This window comes from Pongo abelii, chromosome 4, assembly GCF_028885655.2.
Source record: "Pongo abelii isolate AG06213 chromosome 4, NHGRI_mPonAbe1-v2.0_pri, whole genome shotgun sequence".
In the NCBI taxonomy this organism is placed as follows: Eukaryota; Metazoa; Chordata; class Mammalia; order Primates; family Hominidae; genus Pongo; species Pongo abelii.
Genome location: NC_071989.2, coordinates 97,900,578 through 97,922,938, shown reverse-complemented (window position 1 = coordinate 97,922,938; position 22,361 = coordinate 97,900,578). Strand labels below are relative to the sequence as shown.

The window sequence follows — 22,361 nt, the reverse complement described above, 5'->3', positions numbered from 1 at the left end:
CAGGAGTACTTCTCTGATTTGGTTCTGGGGTAGACGGTGCTATAGGGCCACCCTGAGGAAAGTCTGTTCAACATCATGAGTGTAGAAAATGAGAGAACAAAAAATGGATTTTTGTTGTTTGCTTTTCTGTTATAAATATGTTTATACAAGCCTGAATATTTGAGAACTCTTTGGAGACTAAGCATATTACTTCTTCCTCAAATACTTGTCAGGTTAACGTTGTTAGTACATATGTAATTGCTTATTGACATTTCTTCATTTGTTCCCCCACTTATTTGGCACTGCATAAAAGACACCATGCTCTGAGGGAAGGTAAATGCCTGTTTGCCTGCTACTATGAGTGAGTTGGCCTGAATTAAAGCAGACAAGGAAATAGATTGCTTGGATTGGAACTTCTGTTTTTACTATTGTCCAGGCAGGCTTGGTTAACCCAGAAAGAGAGAGCGAGACAAGAAAGTTTATGTACATGTATGTAGGAGAATGTGTCAGAGGAATATATTAGATGAGGCATAGGAATGGGAGTATATGTAAGGTAAAGAAATTTGTTTTGTTTTAAACATTTTGGGATTTCATGGGTTGAGGCAATAAAGTGTAATTGGGGCTATGAAACTGAAGCTTGGGTGGAAGTTGATGCCTGGAGACAAATGAAAATCATTTACAAAAGATAGTCAGTGAAGCTGGAAGAACTGATGCTATTTCAAAAGGAGAGAGTACAAAGGCAGAGCAGAGGACCTGGTACTGAGCATTGGAGGAAACCTCTATTAAGGGGTATTGAAAGTGGATCAGCCCAGGAAAAGAATGAAATAATCAGAACAGTAGGATGAGAAGCAGAATGGTGTGTTTCCATGGAAATCATAAGAAGTTCAAGGAGATTCTTTAAAACAGTCCAATGTTATAAAACTGTGAAGATCTTCAAGCACTGTGCTTTGTATTCTAATCTGCCTATTTCATGACACATGGATGAGGCTCAATAAATGTTTGTTGAGTGCGTAAATAGTCTAGGAACATAAGAAATGGGAAAATAGGATGATTATCTTGTAAGTGAAATTGTAGTAGATTGGGGTGAAGCAGACACAGGTTTAGGGATTTAAGCAGAGAATGAGAATATAGGCATAGAAACAGTTGTCCTAGACCACATTGAGAAATTTGGGTAGAGAAAGTGATGTATAAAACAAAACTTATCAGAGGAACAGAAGAATCCAATTAAGGGATTTTATAAATTCAAATAGACCTTTGAGTGACTAAGGGTCCAAAGGAAGAAGCCAGTGGACAGATAGGAATTTAAAATATTGCAGAGAAACTGTTATATAAGGAAAATACATGTATCAAAACTTTTCTTATCTGGGAAATTATAGAAACAGCATTTACAGATGTACTTCTTTGGATACAATGCCATAAACATATTTCAGATCGGTCTACTTCCAGTCATAGTAAAGTTCAGAACCTTAAACCATTGGATTTTGCAACTTCAACAGTCTCATCCTCCTTATTTTGCAGAACAGAGCCCATGAACTAAGTTTGATATTAAAGAGAAGTTTAGTTCAAGAATTGGCAAAAATGAGGATTAGCCAAAGTTAAAGTTACTTTCAGTTTGGTTTACTAATGAACTGAACAATGCAAAAGATATACACAAAATTCAGGGCACAAGAGTAGATGCAACTTATTGATGCTCCCTTTGCTTTTATTAGTTGAGGTACAGCCTAACAAAGTAGCCCTCATCCACAGTGTGTTAACAGTGATTGAAGTTTATTTCTCTCATGGAAGAGTATATAGATGAATGATCCAAGGCTGTCAGGAAAGCTTTATCACCCAAGGTTGTTCACCCAAGGTTGCTAAAATTATCATCACTTCTTAGCCAGCAGCAGGGGGACAGAGAAAATTCAAGGCAAACCATCTGTATAAAGGTGAATTTGAAGTTGTACCCATCCTTTCCACTCACATCCTGTGAGACCAAACTTCGTCATATGAGTACACCTAGCTACAAGAGAGGCTGAGAAATGTAGTCTGTAGCTGAGCATCCATTGCTGTTACTGAATTTTTATTCTTCACAGTCCTCAATTAACATTGCTGCTCCAAAGCATTAGTTAGGTATCAGATGAGAGAATTGAGGCAAAGAAAAAGACAAGCAAGATGAATACTTCATGAAATATCACGAAATACTGAATACATATGAGAGAGATTAAGTACAAATTTACAAAGGTATCTATTTAAAATGACAATTCTATTTGGGTGTCTGTTTAAGTTTCTACCATGCAGCATTTTCAGCCAGTTTGTGTCTGTTGTCTCTGGTCAATTAAAATTATTCAGCATCAAAATCCTAGCTCTAGGACCAAAAAGAAAAAAAAAAAAAAGGAACCTAAGAAGCATTCACTGATAGTCTGATTCTGAACAACCGCTTTGCCTCTGGTCTATTCATGCATATTTCAATTGGCATTAATGTAAAGTACCAAGTTGGCTCTCTTCTACATGAAATCCTTGTTCTCAACTTGGCAGCAATCCTGGCACTAGGTTCTAAATGGTCATTCTGGGATGGTAAATCAGCAATCTTCAGCTGATGGGTCTAACAATGAGATTGCTGGAGGCAGGTGGTGTTGTAAGGCCTAATTCTGTTGGCATTAAGTGACCATTCATATTTGCTGCAGGAGCAGTAAATTGCACTGTTTTAAAACAGGAAGTCTTAGTTAAAAGCTGTGTAAAACCATTATACTGTAGCCAGCACTCCAGGCTCTTCTAATTAGGTCATTTGGAAAAAGATGACCTTTCAGTTTCTGTGCCTCTTTGCTGGGGACACATGTTTCTAATTATCAATTGTATTTTACTTCACTAAAGCTGTTGACAAGCTGAGCTTTTTTTGTGTGCGTGTATGAGTGTGTGTGTGTATACACACTTTGTGAAGTTAATAACATTTTTGTGTTCTAGTATTCTACAAATAGAAGATGAATACAATGTGTGCAGTAATTTTAGTGTCAGAGCAACCAAAAACTCTAAGGACTTGAATGAAGAACACACTAAGGGACATTTCTGATGTTCCTGGTGCTTTAGGCTGGCTTGACTTCAACTTTGTCTGAAGTCACTGTATCAATATTTATCCTGTTTAGATCTGGCAAGTGGGTGTGTAAGACAAAATGGAGAAATGGACTTTGGTTCACACTGTTATTGGAAAAATAACTGCAGGTCATGCTTGACATTCTGTCCAGGACCAAAACCAAAAATCTCATGATGATCTTTTAAGGCTCACTTGTCGTTCTGCATGCTGTTTTTGGAAAGCTTAAAAATGCAAACAAATACTATCTTCTAACAACCACTTATTCCAAAAGAAGCTCAGAAATAAAGGGACAATATGAGTATCTATGATTCTAACATGTAGTCTATATTTTAGGAGATAGCCTAGGAAGTGAGGCATTCCCTAAGGCTGGCTTCTCCACTGACTTTCCTTTCTGTTTCAGGGACAGTTTCTCAATGTGCTATCAGGTTTTTCATCTGAAATCATAAAATCACAGAGCTGGCAGGCCTTTGAGAAGGCTTCTAGCTCACAGTCTGCCTTGAGGCCTTTCTGAACTCAAACTCTCCTGGAACGTAATGCTCTACTCTTAACAATCTCTCACAAGGGAAAGTTGACAAGGAATGATGGTACTATCTAAATGTTTAATATATGAATTACTCTGGCAGTTAGAAGAAAATGTATGGGGGATGATTTGAAGTTTATTATGAAATTGCTAATAATTTATTCAACTCAATTTTCCCTTAGAAGTTCTATGGTAGGTAATGATGGTTCTCTCACAGAGCATTTCAAAGTCTGGAAGGAGCTGGCAGTCATTGTATGACAGAGGGCTGGCAACATGCCAAGGTGCCCTGCAGTGGGGCTCTGAATGGCATATCCTGGGCCAGTTTCAAGTGAAGCTAAAAGGTGGGTGGGTGAAGAGTTTCTTAATTTTGGCACTCTCTAAAGTCTGAGAGTTTTCTCCTGCTTCTCTGGTGATCCTAGAACACTTGACTTCTCATTTGCTTTATTCTTACACTCGGTTGGCAGCTATTTACTTTTGAGAGATTAATCAACAATTAAAGTATCTGTTGCTCCTCCTGTAGAAAAGAGGGCATATGAACAGATGGTAGGGTTGAGACATGGAAGTTCCAGGAAACATTTCCTCTTATCACGCAAATAGCTAGTTATAGTTTTATTCATGATGTGGCCATGAGAATGCACCTTGCTGACCTCCCAGTATAAGGACTGTAACTGACCTTAGCTGTTGCACTCTGAATCTATGGCTCCATTTACTTTGAGGCCACTCTTCCCAAGGGCTCTGCCAATTAAGGGCTCAACCAGTGACTAGACCATGCAGGGATACTAAAGCATTTCACTCCTGGGAGATGCCAGATTCTTCTGACAGCCAGCTTGACTCAATAACTTCCCTGCTGCTTTGCAGAACCTCCCTTATGCTGTTGGGTGCTCTAGGAAGCTTCTGCCCCACCTTATTTCCCCCTATGCCACACTCAGGTTGTGGTATCTCAGTGCTCCCCCAGTCTGCCCTGGCTTCCTTCACACTTTTACCTACTTCCTCTAAAGACATCCTTGACTAGGTAATTCTTATTTCCTCAGACACAGTGAACACTAGGCTGTGGTGCTTTATAAAACTTTCTTTGAAGGCTTGCGGGTGTTATAAGAGAATAACAGTGTGAAAAAGGAAAACTTACAGCTGGATGAAGTCCCACCAATTCCAGATGCCATCTGCCATGCTCAACATGGGGAGCACCATTTTGACTGGCTTTATTTAGCCTCTTGCCTACTGCGACATTGCTGAGCGTTATTTTATCTCCCTCCTTAGAAGAGAATTCCCTCAAATCAGTCCTTCCTGGAAATCTGGGACACTTCTTGACTCTTTCTTCCTTTCTCACTCAACGAATTTAATAGGAATTTAACATCATACCAGTCTCTGCAGAGACGCTGTTCACAAAACCATCAGTAGGGCTTAGAGTCTGAAATTACCTATTTCAGAATAAGATTCTGACTTTTCTTTAGTGTAAGTCAAAGGATTATTAAAGTGATTTCCCTCAAAGAACGAGCAATCTGGCTTTTTTTTTTTTTTTTTTTTTTTTTTTGTACAGGGTCTCTCTCTGTTGTCCAGGTTGAAGTGCAGTGGCGTGATCTCGGCTCACTGTAGCGTTGACCTGGTAGGATTAAGCAATTCTCCCACCTCAGCCTCCACATAGTGTGTACCACCACACCTGACTAATTATTTTTAATTTTTTGTAGAGACTAGGGTTCCACTATCTTTCCCTGGCTGAACTCAAACTCTTGGGCTCAAGTGATCCTCCTGCCTTGGTCTCCAAAAACTCTGATTACAGGTGTGAGCCACTGCACCTGGCCAAGCATTCTTGCCTTGAAATGTTGTATTGCTTTTACCTCTGGGACAGAGTTTCTCAAACTTGACACTACTAACATTTTGGATCTAGTAATTCTTTGTTGTAGGAGATTGTCGTGTTTATTGTAGGATGTTTACCAGCATGCCAGTACTACCACCCCAGTCAAGATAGCCCCAAATGTCTTCAGACCTTGGTGAATGTCCCCTGGGGGCAGATTCACCCTTGATTGAGAACTGCTGCCCTAGAGCAATAGGCACAAACTGAAGGCAACTTTTTAAATAGCATTTTGCCTCTATAGGGATGAACAGCTTAATTGCACGTTTTAATGGTATTGTTAACCAAAAAGATAAAGTCCAAGGAAGATTGTGTGTGTGTGTGTGTGTGTGTGCGCCGCAATCTACCTCTATTAATGCCAGGAAAAGTGAACTTATTTACCATCTGAATAATATTGTTGACTAATGCAGAAAAAACACTTAAAATTTCACGCTTTACTAAACATGCCACTCTGCTAAAACATTTAAATGTGTATAAGACTATATATTATCTCCAAAGGTAACAGAAATCTCCTGTTTTTATCTTTACTTTTATTTATGGTAAGGCATTTGCTTATATGCTATAGGCACTTGGCTTTTCAAGGTCTCATTCCCTGGGTGTGTCTAGGATGCCTGTGCTCCGTGGCATCTTTGTGATGCAGACTATTTAACCTGGAAGATAGCTTATACCTGTGGGGCAGAGGGCAAGGTCTGTAGCTGACAGTAGCTGGGTATTGATTTCCTCTGGTTATGTGTGACACATTACTTCTGTCTGATTCTTTGTACAATTCCCACCACCTGGCCCTGGCTGATGTTTCAGCCTTGCTGATGAAGCAATCTGTTTGCTAGAGTCGCTAATTGTGGTTATCTCAGTTTTGGCCTTCATCTGAGTATGACTCCAAGAGGCACACAATTTGAGGGGTAACTCTTGAGGTAAATGGGTGGAGATGAAGCTCTCTGTACCTTCTATGCTCATTGTAGATTAGATCTGGAAAACTTCTGAAAGGTGATGATCTAAGAATTGAGAAAGATACAAAGATCTTAGTTGCCATGTGGGTCTCTCCTGAAGAATTTCATTCTTTGGTTTATACATATACCCTCCATGTTATGACATTTTGATCAAATGAAAGATCCAAGACATACACAATGAAGCAATTGCATGATGATGTAAAATGGAGTAAGGCTAAACATCAGAATACATGGCAAGCACAGCAATTGCTGTCAGAATTCACGAAGTGGGTTATTGTTGAGGGTAAATTTGATATGGGAAGTGTTCAGGAGTCTTTGGGACTTGGGTTAGGCTTTGAAGGTTGGACAGGATTTACATTGACAGACAGAAAAATTTGTGCATCACAGACACTGGGTGCACGTGTGTTTAAATAGTGTGAGCCAAACCTCGGAGATAGAGCCAGCTTGGAATGTTGCTAGGGAGGCGTACTTGATGAGGATGGAGGACTTTAGGGAGAGGATGGGGGACAAATTTGAACAGGTAGAATGGGGACCATCCTGGGGCATTTATTTTGAGAGCTTTTGGAAATTTCTGACAAACTTTTCTTCTGTATCTGCAATAACAGCATAACTGACAAAATCTGATGTAGGGTGGTACTCACTGTTCTCGAAACAAGTTTCACCAAAAGAGCATTGCAGGAAAAAAATCTGTTTACTGAGAGAGCAAGGAAACCAAAGTGTATTTGTGAGAGCTATGTCCTCTAAAAGTGAGCAGGGACTTGTGCAAAAATAAAAGTAGCTCTTCTTTGTGAGTGATGTGCATAAAAAATGAGTTAGTAAGAAACCTGAGTTAGTGCTTGTGGACATTGAATGTCATGGACTTTACATGGCTCAGAGCATCTCACAATGCTGAGCAATTGGCAATGTCTGTATCAGAAATTGGCCACACTTACAAGAGGTAGGACTCGACTATTGACTTTTACAAACTATTGATCTTAAATTATCATAGGCTGATTTTATAGATACAAAGAATGTTGGCAAGGGTGCTTCTAGAGTTTCAGATTATCTTAACTATATATAATTAGCTCTGAAAGACTGTGAGTGAGGGTGGGTTATGATTTTTAAGTCCTTTTCTTTTTTTAAAAAATCTGGTTGCTTTTCATCTGCTTTGAATTCTCCCACTTGAAAATTTAGGTTCATAAAATTCCAAAAGAGACTGAAAAAGCTAAGTTCCAATTAAAAAAAGAAAACATAAATGATACTTCCAAACTTTACCTAAGATATTGCTTTTAAGAATGATCTGGCACTAAACTGACTGCAGAAGGTTATTTATTCAAACCCTGCCTTGTTCCAAAGATAGCTATTAAGGGATTGTTCATCACTGGGGAAACTTCTTGGAGGCACACACACACACACACACACACACACACACACTTTTTTTCTCCAATAGATCATTATATTTAATGACCCCCAACATGGAGATAATTGATTAGATTATAAAGATTGAAAGCTGGAAAATTTAGGGGGAAAGGCAAACTTTGTTTATTTTTATTTTTTATCTTTCTATGGTGAGAAGTTGGGAAAGAAAGGAAGGCAGAATATTTGTTGCATCTCTGTCTGTGAACAGTGATGATTTGGTAGCAAGGTCAGCTGCCTCATTGCCCGCATCCTAAGTCAACAGTGAAGAGGCAATGGCTGGTTCTCACGTGAGGATGGCTGTCTCCCTTGTGTTGTTGAGAATACCAGAAGAATCATTACTGCACATGCTTAGGTGTGTGTGGCCAAAAGAGCACTGGCCTTGGATCAGCCAACCTGGGCTGCATTCCCTAGCTGTGTGACCTTGGATGAGTCACATAGATTCTCTGTGCCTCAGTTTCTCTTCTCTTCACTGAGGCTGCTTCTCTCAGAGGCCCCTTCTCTACTGGAATGCCTTATTGCATCCACTAAATCTGTGCTTCTGAAATTCTTTGAAATCTCCTCTTTCATCTTAAAAACTAATAAAAGTTTGTACTCATTTGTGTATGTTTGACTATAAAAATAACATTTTAAATTAACAGTGAGTCCGGTGGATGCTCTGGTAACATGTGCGTCCCCTATCCTGTGACTTCTCTAATCCCCTTGCATAGAACAGCGTAACCCTGAAGGCACTTCAGTTTGAGGAGCAGGGGATTAAGCATGGTGAGGTAATCGCTGATTTTATCAATCAGAATAGGGTGGGTTAAATTGTGTTAAGAAATAATTCCAAGAGTTCAGTGGCTTAAAATAACAAAGGCTTGTTTCTTCTTCATATTAGATCACCCCCACTGGTCATTTGGAGAGCTTGGCTTCTTTCACTCAGGACCTTTGCAGAGCAAGTCTCTGTCTCTGTTTTCGCCGTGATCTGTGATGAGCAAGGTATGACAATGGAGACGCAGTGGCTCATTCTCTGGCTCTTAAGTCACTCACATTTCATTGGTTAAAACAAGTCAAGGCTATCCCTAATTGCGATGAAGAATAGGAGAATGCAATTCTATAAAGTTCCAGAAGATGGAGAGCCAGAAAAATTTGGTGAACAGGAATAATAACTACCACATCAGCTGAGGTCAAGAACAGGGCAGAAAGAGGTGCCCAGAACACACGGTTGTTTTGGAGGTGTCATCTGAAGATCACCAACTACCCCTGAGTCTCTTCACAAAGGGACCACACACAATGAACTCATGGCTAATTTGTGTTTCCCTTTACTATTCACACACACTTTGTGTCACAGTATCTTTCTCCAAAGACAGTATGGGATTCTGGATTACATTAGAATCACATGCTAGTCCTGCTTCCCTGAGATCACTTCTGGAAACTACCTAGATTGGAGTTCTGGATTTTTTAGAACCCTTTGGCTGCACCTCACAGACAGTTTCCTGCTCGGCTTTCTCTCACACCTGGTGAAGCACAGCTATTGTCTCGAAGTTCCACTGGTTTACAAAGCTGCCTTATCTTCAAGTTCTTAGGAGGTGCTTCATTATGAAACAAAGAGGACAGCCCCCTTCCTTGGATGCTAATGTTGTTATCAGGAAGGAGACAAGGTAGCTGTACAGGAGAAAGGACCCTGAAAACATACACAACAGCTTTAGGGGCTCGCTGTAGCCAGTCTGCGTAGGATCTTTTCAGTTGCCCTGGGTCTCTGACTCTGCTTTTGTTATGGTCAAGTGCTGTAACAGTTCTGTACTTCTTCCCTCCATCTGCAGCATGTCTGGTGACCATTAGGGAACATTTTCTGCATTTATCTTTTGTAACAGAGTGCCAGGCACTACAGAAAATCTGAGGTAAACTAAATTATTTCTATTTTTTTGAGGCTTCTGGAGTATTAAAATAAGTAATACCAAAAGAGCATCATAGAAACTGATGAATTTTAAGTTGTTGGATGAAATGCATCTTTTAAAAGCTCTTGCCAGTATGTCTATGAAAATTGAGGTATAACCTTATTTAGATATATCATCAAAAATCTAAATTTGAGGCCGGTTTTAAATATGAGGCTTATGCCAAATTGTCCTCTTGGGTCCCCCTTCCTCACTCTTCCTGTGATAGGTCCTGAAAGTAAGTGTAAGACGTTCTCTTTGCCCTTGAGGCACTCAAAATCTATTTGGGGAGTCAGTATTAAAAATATAATACAGAGGCTAATACAGGTAAGTATATAATAAAGTGCTAAGTTGGCAGCAGATACTACACGTATTTTTAAGAGCTCAGAGAAAGGAGGGATTACTGTGGCTAGTGGAGTCAGGAGTAGTTTTGTGGAAGAGATGGGGAAATTGATACAGGACAAAAGGATTTTAGGAACAATACCACCAACAAAAGATGTTGCCTTCCTTCTATCAATTTATATTCAAATAAAACTGGCTCTACTTTATGAGTTTCCACTTGTCGGTCCAGTCTCCATTCTCAGCCTGGATCAGAACTTTTCTGAATCCCATATAATTTAAGCCCTGCGATGCAATTCTTTTGAATTAAGTTAATATGTGAACCACTAACCACCAGGGATGCAGATTTGAGAGCAAACAATGGACTCTGCTCCCTCTTCCCTTTGAGGCCAGGAGGGAGCTAATAGCTTTCCTTGCCGGGCATGCAGAACCAGGAGGGGGGTGAGCAGCATGGATGCTGAGTTGATGCAGGCAAGCCTTCTGGAAGGGCTTCTAAAGCTGCCCTGTCTTTGAAGAGAGTGAGAATACCTCACGTGGAGCTATCCTGAGGATTGACAGGACCAGACTCACAAAATTTTCTAGCTGTAGTGGGGCCGTGAGCATCCCCTACAGCTTCCCCTTTGGACACCAGAAGCCTTGAGAGCACACCCCATGGAGCCACCAAGTCTGCAAGAGCAGCGGGGAGCAGTTACCACCAATTGAATTCTACTCCCTGCTGCGGTGCTGAGTGGAGGGGGCTTCTCATCAGATGGAACTTTCTTTCCTTCTAAGAGTATATATATACATATATAGTTTTTCCTCTTAAAACCAAAGTTGGAATATTTACTTGAAAATGAATTCCTAGACTCTGGTTTTAGTTAAAAATTTCCATAGGGAACAATAGAACTATAGTACATTTCTAATTTAAAACTTTGCATTGTTGATGAAGTTTTGAAAATAACAGAAGTAGGCAACCCAAACATCTGTTACTTTAATTTTTTTTCCTCCCTCAACTTGTAGCAAACTTGTGGCACTAGTCTTGGAATGTGGGCACTGTCTCTGATCAGTATTTTAGGGAGTTTTGGAATGCACAAGAAAATATAGATAAGATTCTTTGCTTAAAATTTATAATGCATTGCAGATTGCGCTGTGGGCTTCTGAAACAATGAAAAGTCACGGTGGGTTTTAAAGCCGTTTAGAGGAATAGCTGAGATCTTTGATGCAGGGCATTTAAATTAATGCTAGTCACAACATAAAACTCAAGTTCAAAATTTATGTCTCCCTCTGATTACCACACATCAAACTACTTGAAATGGAGATGAAATTGCATTTCTCTGGGGGAAACATGGTGCTATTTTGATGATCAAATGTATTGGGAACAGAGGTTCTTGTTAGCCATGTTGTGTGTGGTGTGGGGAAGTTTCGGGCAACTTGGTGCTGGACCGGTGGGTGGAGGTTGAGCAGGGTGGCCATTACAATTAGAGCCTCTGGTGAGGAAGAGGGGGCGCCAAACTCTTAGTTTTCATTGAGCTGGGTTACAGAATGTAGTAGCTGCCTGGGCCATGGCTTCTGTGTCACCGGGAACGGGCAGCTCACTCTGTCTTGTCCCCGAAATCTGCAGCGTCACAGCTTATCTTTCTAGAGAAAGCACTGGTCAAGGATTTACATCCTGGAATAAATCCCTGTATTTCACCATTATTATTATTGTTATTATTATTTTCTGGCAAAAACTTCTTAAAATGAACGTGACATTGAGACGATCATTATGTAGCCAAAGTGCTATTACAATATAACCTGCCAAGAAGTTATCATTCTGCTCAAAATATTAAAGGTAATTTTCTTCCCCTTTTAAAATGTCCTTCTGACCCTGCCGTCCTGCGTTGGACAGGCTGCAGCCTGGCAGGTATGGGGCTCGGAGGCCACACCGAGATGGTAGTGTTCTTTGATCTCCTGCCATGAGGTACTGGGCAGATCTAGTTGAGAATGAAAGATGACCAGGTAAGCTGGCTTGGTCTGGCACTATTTCTAAAGGAGAAGCTATAGAGGTATTGGTGTTTGCAGTTAGATGGCTCCTGTCAAGATGCTTTCTGTGCTGACTAGGTTCACTTCTTTTCAGGGCTCTGTCTCTTGGGCAGACCTTTAGGTCTTAAGCAGACAAGTCTGCTTGGCTCCTTCAGCTTCACAACGGGCCCTGTTTTTTCACAGTGAGACATTTTCTCTTGTTAAAGTGAGCGTTGATCTTCCTGGGAAGAGCAATGGAGGGAATGTAGGTTCTAATAGGTTCTGGACATTCTTCCCAATTCAAAAAAATGAACTTTTTTTCTCAATTCCTAAGGCCTGGAGTTTTTTCCTATGTACTTCTCTTATGAAATAATAAGCTTCCAATAGGTGTGCATTATATTTCTAAGCCAGAATTAAAAACCGGATATCTATTAGTTTGGAAATCCAGGGTCTGGCTATTGTAATGACTAACCTATTTTTATCTCTGCAGAAATTACTGTTTAATATTATATCATGTTGAATTTTCCCAATGGTAATCTTATGATGGCTGCAGCTACCTGTTAACTTCAACAAGCACACTGGCCTGGAGACTACATGATGGTGTATCAGTTATGGTAAGAGCATCCTTTTCCCTGGTATTACTAGGTAAGTTGCTACCTACCTGAGAAGCATCTTATGTATGGATTACTAATTTAGTTCCTTATTTCTGGGTATAAAAGGCAATTGAAATATAGGCTTGCCAGAGATTAAGGAGAAAAGTTAATGGCCAGCCTCTACTTTTTCTTATTTTAGAAGTGAAAACAGTGGTTATTACTATTATTAATTACAACCAAAACAACCACAAATTTAAGCAGCCTTCCAGACAACTTCAGGAGTGTTTTTAAATAACCAATTTTACTTTAAAATGTTTAATTAAAAAGTTTAGAGAAGAATTTCCAATTTTGGTCATTGCTCTCAAACAGTGATGTGACACAGTTTATCTTTTCTGCCTTTCCCTCCATGTCCTCTCCTAAGAGCAGGTGCCTCTCCATCATTGCCCATCAATGACATTTCTGATGCTCCAGAAGGATACCCTTGAGGTCATCCTGTTCTCACCTCCAATATTCATTATGATCTCTAACATCACTATATACAACATTTTTGTATATATACAATAATTTCTGGTGCCTTCATGTGGTTGGGGGTTTCTTTACATGAATATTTGCTCTTTAACTTTAGGCCTTCCTCTTGGCTTTGCTTTTGCAGATATATTCACACATATGATTATACTCATGTAAAATGTACATGCCTATATGCATACAGTTGTGTACAAATTAATGTACATGACTCTCAGTAAAATTTTGTTGAATCAATTAATAAACATACACACACACGTGCTTGTGTGTAAGGGGCGGTTTGTTTTGCTTGTACTCTATAGATGCAGGCACTGAGAATAGTTTTCTTTTGTCCCTGAAGTTTTTATTGTATAGCTTCGAAGATTTTCCTTGCTGGATAATTTCTTTTAAGAAATTTTGATGAAAATGTGCACAGCAATTTTGACTTACTTGTAGGTGGAAATAAGAATAATTTTTACACTTTGAAGCAATTTTGGATTTTTTCACACGTGGATAATTCTCTGAGCTTTCAAAGCAAACATTTCAAAGTTTCCTGTTCTTCAGATTGAACTGGTTGAAAGTAATATTATAATGTTTGTGCCTTGCTTTTTATAATTATTTATATATGTACACTTATATTTATGTAATCAATGTTACTGTACATTTCTAATTGCTAATTAGTTGCTTACTTTTTCAGTGCATTTTTAAATGCTCTGAAATCTATTCATCTATATGTCTATCCTAGGGACAAAGGTAATATTCTTTTCCTTTTTGAATCTCTGGGAAATTTATTTATTTGCTTTTAGCCGTGGAAAGAATTTTATTTTTTGTCTAAGTAGGCATTTATTTTGAGGTAAATATAAAACATAAAATTTTCCCCAAAGTCTATTTTTATATTACCTTTTAACTATGTGCTAGTAATGGGTACAGGGTTACTGTCACCCTCACCCCATCCATTTTACCCTAGAATGGTTGGCATTATGTGGAATTGGTCCTCTATGCAGGTGAAAGCCTGCCCATGAAGTTTACAATAGCTATGAAGCCCTATGGAGGGAATTAAAAATTCTCTCCCTTTGAAAGTGGAACATCCTCCACCAACTGGTAAAAATAAGCCTTTTTGTTTTTTTAATTGGAAGAACTTCAGGGATTCTGAAAACTAGGAGGAAAACATACCACACAGTCTGAGAATACTGTGTTTAGGAAGGTTTGACAACAGAGGGAAAAAAGCCTGTTTTAGGACTCTCAGGCTGGGAGGTAGCTGTTTTAGTGGGGCTATTGAAATCTGAAATGACCTCTTTTTATATCTTGAAGAACTAAATCTACTGCAAAAAGGTAAGATTTTCAAGTTGTAATAATAAAGACTAAATTTTAACTTATGAGGTCTTTCAGTATACTAACTCAACTCTAATTCGATATTATTAGTAAACTGGATATTAGTTTAGGGTATACTGAATAAAAAATGTAGTAAACAGGCAAAATATTGTTATGACATGAATCTCATGTATGGTATTCCCCTTCCTTCTCTGTGTAGGATTTACAACTGCAAACGTCTCAAGCAGCAGTGCCACATCCTTGCTACCTCCCTGCTACCTCCCTGCTTTTGCGTGTGTCCCTACATTATCCAAAATAGGGGTGGGCTAATGACGATTGCAGGCTAATTCCAGCCCACCACTTGCTTCTGTAAATAAAATCTTATTGTACACAAACATAGCCAGTTATTTAAGCACTGTCTGTGGCTGCTTTTGTGTTAAACATCAGGGTCGAGTAGATGAGACAGAGAGCATGTGGTTTGCAAAGCTAAAAATATCCTTGCCCTTGTAGAAAATGTTTGCCAACCCCTGACCTAAGATATTAATTTTCTTCAATTGATATGAATTTGCTTCACTGATGGTATCATAGAAAACTCTTAAGTGATGTGCATTCCTTCTCCTGTGACTTATCTCTTTTTGATAGGAAAACTAAAAGCAAAACAAGAAGACCTAAATAATGGGGCTGGGGGGAACCCCCAAGACAACAACAACTAAAAATCCTTAAAAAATTTAAGAAGTGCTGATAAGAATCATGAAATAGGCCCATTAAAATATACTGATATTATTGAAAAATGATATTTTTGCCCAACAACATAATAAGAAAAGAATACTTAGAACACTTATATTCTCTTTCTAACTTTGCCATTCTTCAACTCAGAGATCAGCAAACCTTTCTGGTAGAGGGCAAGACGGTAAATATTTTAGGCTTTGTGGGCTATATTTATTTTATTTTATATAAGACAAGTGGTGGGCCACATTTGGTGAGCAGGCCCATAATTTAACTACCTCTTCTCTAACTCAGTGATCTTCATAGACCACAGCTTATACAGGCTGCATTTTCAGAACACTGAAATCAACATGCTTTCGAGTTTTAATGATTTTCTATCTTGTGTGAATCAAAACCAATGTTGATAAAATCCACTACATTTTCCATGGATTGTTTTCTTACCATGTGGAAAACAGTCAGAACAATGCAGGGGAGACAGCATTTCCTGCTGTATAAGTTTCTGTTGCTGGGTAATAAATGACTTCCAAATGTAGAAGTGTAAAAACAACAAATATTTAATTTTACTCTAGTTTTGTGGGTCAGAAATTCAGGAAGAGGCTGGTTGGACATCTTCACTTTGTGTTTCTCATTTGTTTGTAGTTAGGTGTCAGCTAGGGCTGTGGCCATTTAAAGCCTGGCATAGGCTGGTGGCCGGCAGTTGATGCTGGTTGTCAAATGGGAGCTTAGCTGGGACAGTTAGTTGGAGTGCCTACACATGGCCTCTTCATCAGGGAGGTCTTAGGGTAGGCAGACTCTTTAGATGGTGCCTAGCTTACCCCCGTGTGAACATTCTTAGAGAATAAGGTGGAAGTTGCATAACCTATTCTGATCCAGCCTGGGAAGTCTGTGCTCTGCAAGTCAAGAAGTCACAAGTTTGCCCACATTCAAGGGGAGGAGAGATAGACCCTACCTCCCAATGGAAGGGCTGTGAAATCATCTGGGGCCATATTTTAAAATTACCCCACCCAGCTTTGGTGATTTTAAGTTTATAACTCAAACATGGATTTAATAGAATTTTAAAATTCAATATTATATAATTGTACCAGCTATTGTATAAGTAACCAAGATTATTAAGGGCAAGGCATCATAACCAAGATCATCTCAGATATCCAATTAAACTTATAAAAAGAACAAAATAGGCTGATTTTCCAAGAAAGTAAAATAGTTGTAAGATTTCAAAAAGATCTGCTACCAAGTTTTTGTCTTAATGGGGTCACATATTTATCCCTTCTGACAGAATACCATTCATTCAGGTATAAATCAGATCTGAGTTAGTGAAAAACTTGGTTATGGAGTATATTAAGAAAAATGAATTTGTTATTTTTAAGTAACTAAAGTAGGCCATGAAAGGCATTACTAAGCAGAAGAAACCATCCATTTTTATATTCTTGCTGAGAATTTACTATATGCCAGGCACTATTCTCCATGCAGAGGGTATAGCAGTGAATAAAAGAGACAATAATCCTTCTTCTCAGAGAGACTAATCGGTTTTCCCCTCTGGGGGAAACAAATGTTAAACAAAAGCCACTTCTAAGTCACAACCTGAGAAGTATTGTGAAGAAGAATAAAACAGGGCGAGGGGGATACAGAGTGGCTGAGAGATTAAGGATGGAATGTTATTTTAAATAACATAACCAAGGAAGGTGGCATTTGAGCTGAGAAGGAGAGTGGGCAGACAAGCCATGTGGCATTCTGGGGGAAGTGCATTTCAGGTAGGTGCAGAGCTTATGTGAAATGCCCATGTGACTAGGGTGGAAGGACCAACTGGCAGAGTGGTAAAAGATGAGGTTAGGGAAGATGTGACGGTAGTGGGGGTGTGGGTGGGGGTAGCTCATGTGAGTCTTGTTGGCCGCGAGAAGGAGTCTGAATTTTATTGAGTAAAAGAGGAAGTCATTAGAATTTCTATTAGAGGAGTGAAATAATCTGACTTAAAAAACAAATCACTCTGGCCTCTATGTAAATAATAGCCTATTTTTTGGCAGGGAAGGGGAAGGTGGAGTAGGCAAGAATGGAGTCAGGAGAACCAGTTAGGAGACTTTTGTACTATTCTAGGCACAAAATGTTTGTGGGTTGGAATAGAGTGCTAGCAGTAGCAGTAATTAGAAAAAATAAAGAGATTGTACCCATTTTACAGATGAGTAAATGGACGTTTAGAAATTTTAATCAATAAGTTTGCAAGTGGTGAACTGGTATTCAAATCTAGATATAATTTCACAGATCAACTTCAGCAATGTGGATTTTCACATATTTAAAATTAATAAAGTCCAAATAGATGATATTTTACTGTACTTTTAGTGAATTGGGTTAAATTAAAAGTGGTTGGCCATGGTCCTGCTTTGTAGACATTTTCTCTGAACATAGTTCCTCTTCATGGTCTCCATGTAGAAAACATTTAAAATCCAGTAAATGGAATAAAATTTAAATTACGTCATCATTGTTTATATGATTTCTGTGGAAAAATGAAGGAATGACTGCACATATAAACTCCATACAAACATTCAGCATAATCATGATGAACAAGGTTTCACAGTTAATCTAAGAATTGCTGTCGTCAGTTTGGGGAATTGATAAGTGATCAATAATATATTAGAAACTTTTTTTCCAGGTTCAATAACAATGGAAAAGAGTATTGACAGTCATTTTGGGAGGAATTTGGAAGTGAATCTAAGAGGTCCATACTTTCCATTGAAAAGTGAACATTAGTAGAACTATTCATTATGCTACTTTAGGCATTCTGGAGCATCTCCTGTGATTAGCTCTTTCTTCCTTTGGGCAAGGGGTGGGACGGAGACTCTTTTCTTCTATTCTTGCTACAGTGCTTACAAAATGTTTATTGGAGAAGAAATTGATTCCTTCATCATCAAGTTCACGAACTCTTTCTTTATTTTATTCACCATGTTTACCTTTCTTTGTGAGCTCTCTGTGTTACTGACATGATGGTTTACTTGTGTCTCTAAAACCTCTCTGTTCCTTGATTTATAGGTTACATTGTGCCTTTTCTCTTCCACATGATGGAGATCTTCAAAGTAAGCATCTTTCAAAGCAGTGACAAGCAAAATACAGCTGGAAGACAGTGACTCCCTGTTAAGCAGCTTTGCTTCCTGTCATTGTTGACTGCCAGGGGGTGGTGATCCATGTCAGTCACTAAAATGACACCTTGGCAACACTGAAGTCTGCTCCTGGAGTTTTTGTGTATGGAAACAATTTTAAGGTAATGAGATTTTCATATATTTCCAGCACCTTTCACAGGGCCTGGAACATAGTAGGTACCCAGCAAATATTTATTAATGTTAATTATAAAATCATATTTTGAAAGCTGTACTAACACATGGTAGGTAGATTTGTTGCAGATTGGAGCAATGCAAGAATTTCTTGTCAATCCTAAAGTTTATTAATAGTAGAATAAATAACCCTCCAAGCAGGCAGAGTCGTTTAGCGAGACCCAATGAATTGATATAAACTTATATTTTTAAGCCATCAAAGTAAGAAGAGATTAAGACTAACGTTTACTTATTAAGATAATTTCCTAATCATTCTTATAAGAACTTAATGAGTGACAAACTGACGCTGGATATAAATTTATGATTTCCCAAAATAACATTTGATTGGTTTGAGTGATGTCTTACATCAAGTAATCATAGTTAATTTTTGCTTCTGGAGAGATTTGACTTTACCAGTCTATCATGTTATCAGATGTATTTCAAGAATGATTTCTTTGTCTGTTGATACAGAGTTAAAGGATTCCTATGGATATTCTTCAATCTATAACTTGTATTTTTATTGGGGCAGATGGGACAAATTCCAGATGGGACAAATTCTGAATAGTGGCAAAAGATTACATCTTCATTTGAAATGTACTGTAAACATCAAAAGAATGATTTCACATTTAAAAATATTTTTGTCATAAATCAAGGGCAAAGATAGGATTTTTCCTATACACTTATAGTTGACAATAGTGCAAGAAGCAATAGGTCACTTATTTTAAGTTCAAATAAAAGCCAATAAACGCTGCACCTTTGAAAAATTATATTTCTTTTACCAGTCACTGCCCTAACAATCAAAGCTCCAATACCACCAACAACACAATCATGAATGTCACAATGATAATTGAAAATGGGGATAATCCTTACCAGCTAGAAATAACTTGGGTAACATATAGAAATGGAAAGGTTAGGCTGGGTGAAGAAAAGAATGTTCCTTCTATTCTAGCACTTGCTGCTAGAGATGACATGAAGAATCTGGCTGTCTCTTGACCCAGAGTCCCATTTTTCCTCCTGGACCAGGCACAGTGCAGGTCTTTCTCAGGTCTCTACCCTTCTCTGGAGCAGTGGTGGATGCTTATTTTAAGAGCTACTGTGGTTCCCCACTTTGCCTTTGAGATCTGGTGGTTATGACAGCACACTGGTTCTCAAACCCTGGCTGCGCACTGGAAGCACCCAGGAGCTTTTGTAAACTCCCCATATCCCAGCTCCATCTTCAAAGATTCTGAGTTTATTGGCCCTGAGTGTGACTCAGGTTTTGGCATTTTTGGAGAGTTCCCTAGACACTTTTAGGTGCAATTAGAATTGAGAACCACTGGCCTAATCAAGTTTAGAAGAAGGAAGAGAGCATAAACTTTGAGTTTTGCCTTAGTTCTCATCCTCGATTTTGTTTTCCCACAGGTTCCTTGGAGTCTCAGAAAAACCCAGTGAATCCAGTCTCAAGTGAACCCAGTGATGGTGATTCATGGTTCCTGATTCTTTTCTAAACTGCTTTCTCAATTTTCTTTGCTCATAATCTTTCCCAGGCAGGAAACTCAAAAGAGAGGTCAGAGAAGGACAAGAATCCTCATGCTATTTGGCATCTTATTGTAAGACATGGTGGAATGTGTTCAGCAAGTAAATTTGGCAGAATTGAAGAGTAATGGATTGGCATATCAAAATGCATATACAAAAAATTAATCAAAACAAACAACTTCATTCATAGTGTTACAGTAAACAAGTTTTAGTATGGAATTTTTAAAGTCTTAGATTCAGGTTGTGGCTTCACTATTTCCAGGAGCATGACTAGTTTGATTTATGTACCCACTCTGAGCTTTAGTTTTCTTATCCATAATATAGAAACAATATCTGCTGTACTTTTCTTTTTTTATTATTATACTTTAAGTTCTAGGGTACATGTGCACAATGTGCAGGTTTGTTACATATGTATACATGTGCCATGTTGGTGTGCTGCACCCATTAACTCATCATTTATATTAGGTATATCTCCTAATGCTATCCTTCCCCCCTCCCCTCACCCCACAGCAGGCCCCAGGGTGTGATGTTCCTCTTCCTGTGTCCAAGTGTTCTCATTGTTCAATTCCCAACTATGAGTGAGAACATGAGGTGTTTGGTTTTCTCTCCTTGTGACAGTTTGCTGAGAATGATGGTTTCTAGCTTCATCCATGTCCCTACAAAGGACATGAACTCATCATTTTTTATGGCTGCATAGTATTCCATGGTATATATGTGCCACATTTTCTTAATCCAGTCTATCATTGTTGGACATTTGGGTTGGTTCCAAGTCTTTGCTATTGTGAATAGTGCCGCAATGAACATACGCATGCATGTGTCTTTATAGCAGCATGATTTATAATCCTTTGGGTATATACCCAGTAATGGGATGGCTGGGTCAAATGGTATTTCTAGTTCTAGATCCTTGAGGAATCACCACATTGTCTTCCACAATGGTTGAACTAGTTTACAGTCCCACCAACAGTGTAAAAGTGTTCCTATTTCTCCACATCCTCTCCAGCACCTGTTGTTTCCTGACTTTTTAATGATCACCATTCTAACTGGTGTGAGATGGTATCTCATTGTGGTTTTGATTTGCATTCTCTGATGGCCAGTGATGATGAGCATTTTTTCATATGTCTGTTGGCTTCATAAATGTCTTCTTTTGAGAAGTGTCTGTTCATATCCTTCGCCCACTTTTTGATGGGGTTGTTTGTTTTTTTCTTGTAAATTTGTTGGAGTTCTTTGTAGATTCTGGATATTAGCCGTTTGTCAGATGGGTAGATTGCAAAAATTTTCTCCCATTTTGTATGTTGCCTGTTCACACTGATGGTAGTTTCTTTTGCTGTGCAGAAGCTCTTTAGTTTAATTAGATCACATTTGTCAATTGTGGCTTTTGTTGCCATTGCTTTTGGTGTTTTAGACATGAAGTCCTTGCCCATGCCTATGTCCTGAATGGTATTGCCTAGGTTTTCTTCTAGGGTTTTTATGGTTTTAAGTCTAATATTTAACTCTTTAATACATCTTGAATTAATTTTTGTATAAGGTGTAAGGAAGGGATCCGGTTTCAGCTTTCTACATATGGCTAGCCAGTTTTCTGAGCACCATTTATTAAATAGGGAATCCTTTCCCCATTTCTTGCTTTTGCCAGGTTTGTCAAAGATCAGATGGTTGTAGATGCGTGGTATTATTTCTGAGGGTTCTGTTCTGTTCCATTGGTCTATATCTCTGTTTTGGTACTAGTACTATGCTGTTTTGGTTACCGTAGCCTCGTAGTATAGTTTGAAGTCAGGTAGCGTGATGCCTCCAGCTTTGTTCTTTTGGCTTAGGATTGACTTGGCAATGCAGGCTCTTTTTTGGTTCCATATGAAGTTTAAAGTAGTTTTTTCCAATTCTGTGAAGAAAGTCATTGGTAGCTTGATGGGGATGGCATTGAATCTATAAATTACCTTGGGCAGTATGGCCATTTTCATGATATTGATTCTTCCTATCCAGGAGCATGGAATGTTCTTCCATTTGTTTGTGTCCTCTTTTATTTTATTGAGCAGTGATTTGTAGTTCTCCTTGAAGAGATCCTTCACATCCCTTGTAAGTTGGATTCCTAGGTATTTTATTCTCTCTGAAGCAATTGTGAATGGGAATTCACTCATGATTTGGCTCCCTGTGTGTCTGTTATTGGTGTATAAGAATGCTTGTGATTTTTGCACATTGATTTTGTGTCCTGAGACTTTGCTGAAGTTGCTTATCAGCTTAAGGAGATTTTGGGCTGAGATGATGAGGTTTTCTAAATATACAATCATGTCACCTGCAAACAGGGACAATTTGACTTCCTCTTTTCCTAATTGAATACCCTTTATTTCTTTCTCCTGTCTGATTCCCCTGGTGAGAACTTCCAACAGTATGTTGAATAGGAGTGGTGAGAGAGGGCATCCCTGTCTTGTGCCAGTT

General features: G+C 38.8%; 1 long non-coding RNA gene across 1 annotated transcript in view; it reads left to right on the top strand.

Annotated features, from left to right (window-relative positions):
- Positions 1 to 14,806, top strand: part of LOC103890672 (uncharacterized) — a 127,632-nt gene extending 112,826 nt beyond the window's left edge. The window contains exons 5-6 of the long non-coding RNA XR_654976.1: positions 12,543 to 12,603; positions 14,615 to 14,806. This is a non-coding gene — a long non-coding RNA (uncharacterized LOC103890672). The remainder of the gene's footprint in view (positions 1 to 12,542; positions 12,604 to 14,614) is intronic.
- Positions 14,807 to 22,361: the final 7,555 nt, after the last annotated feature.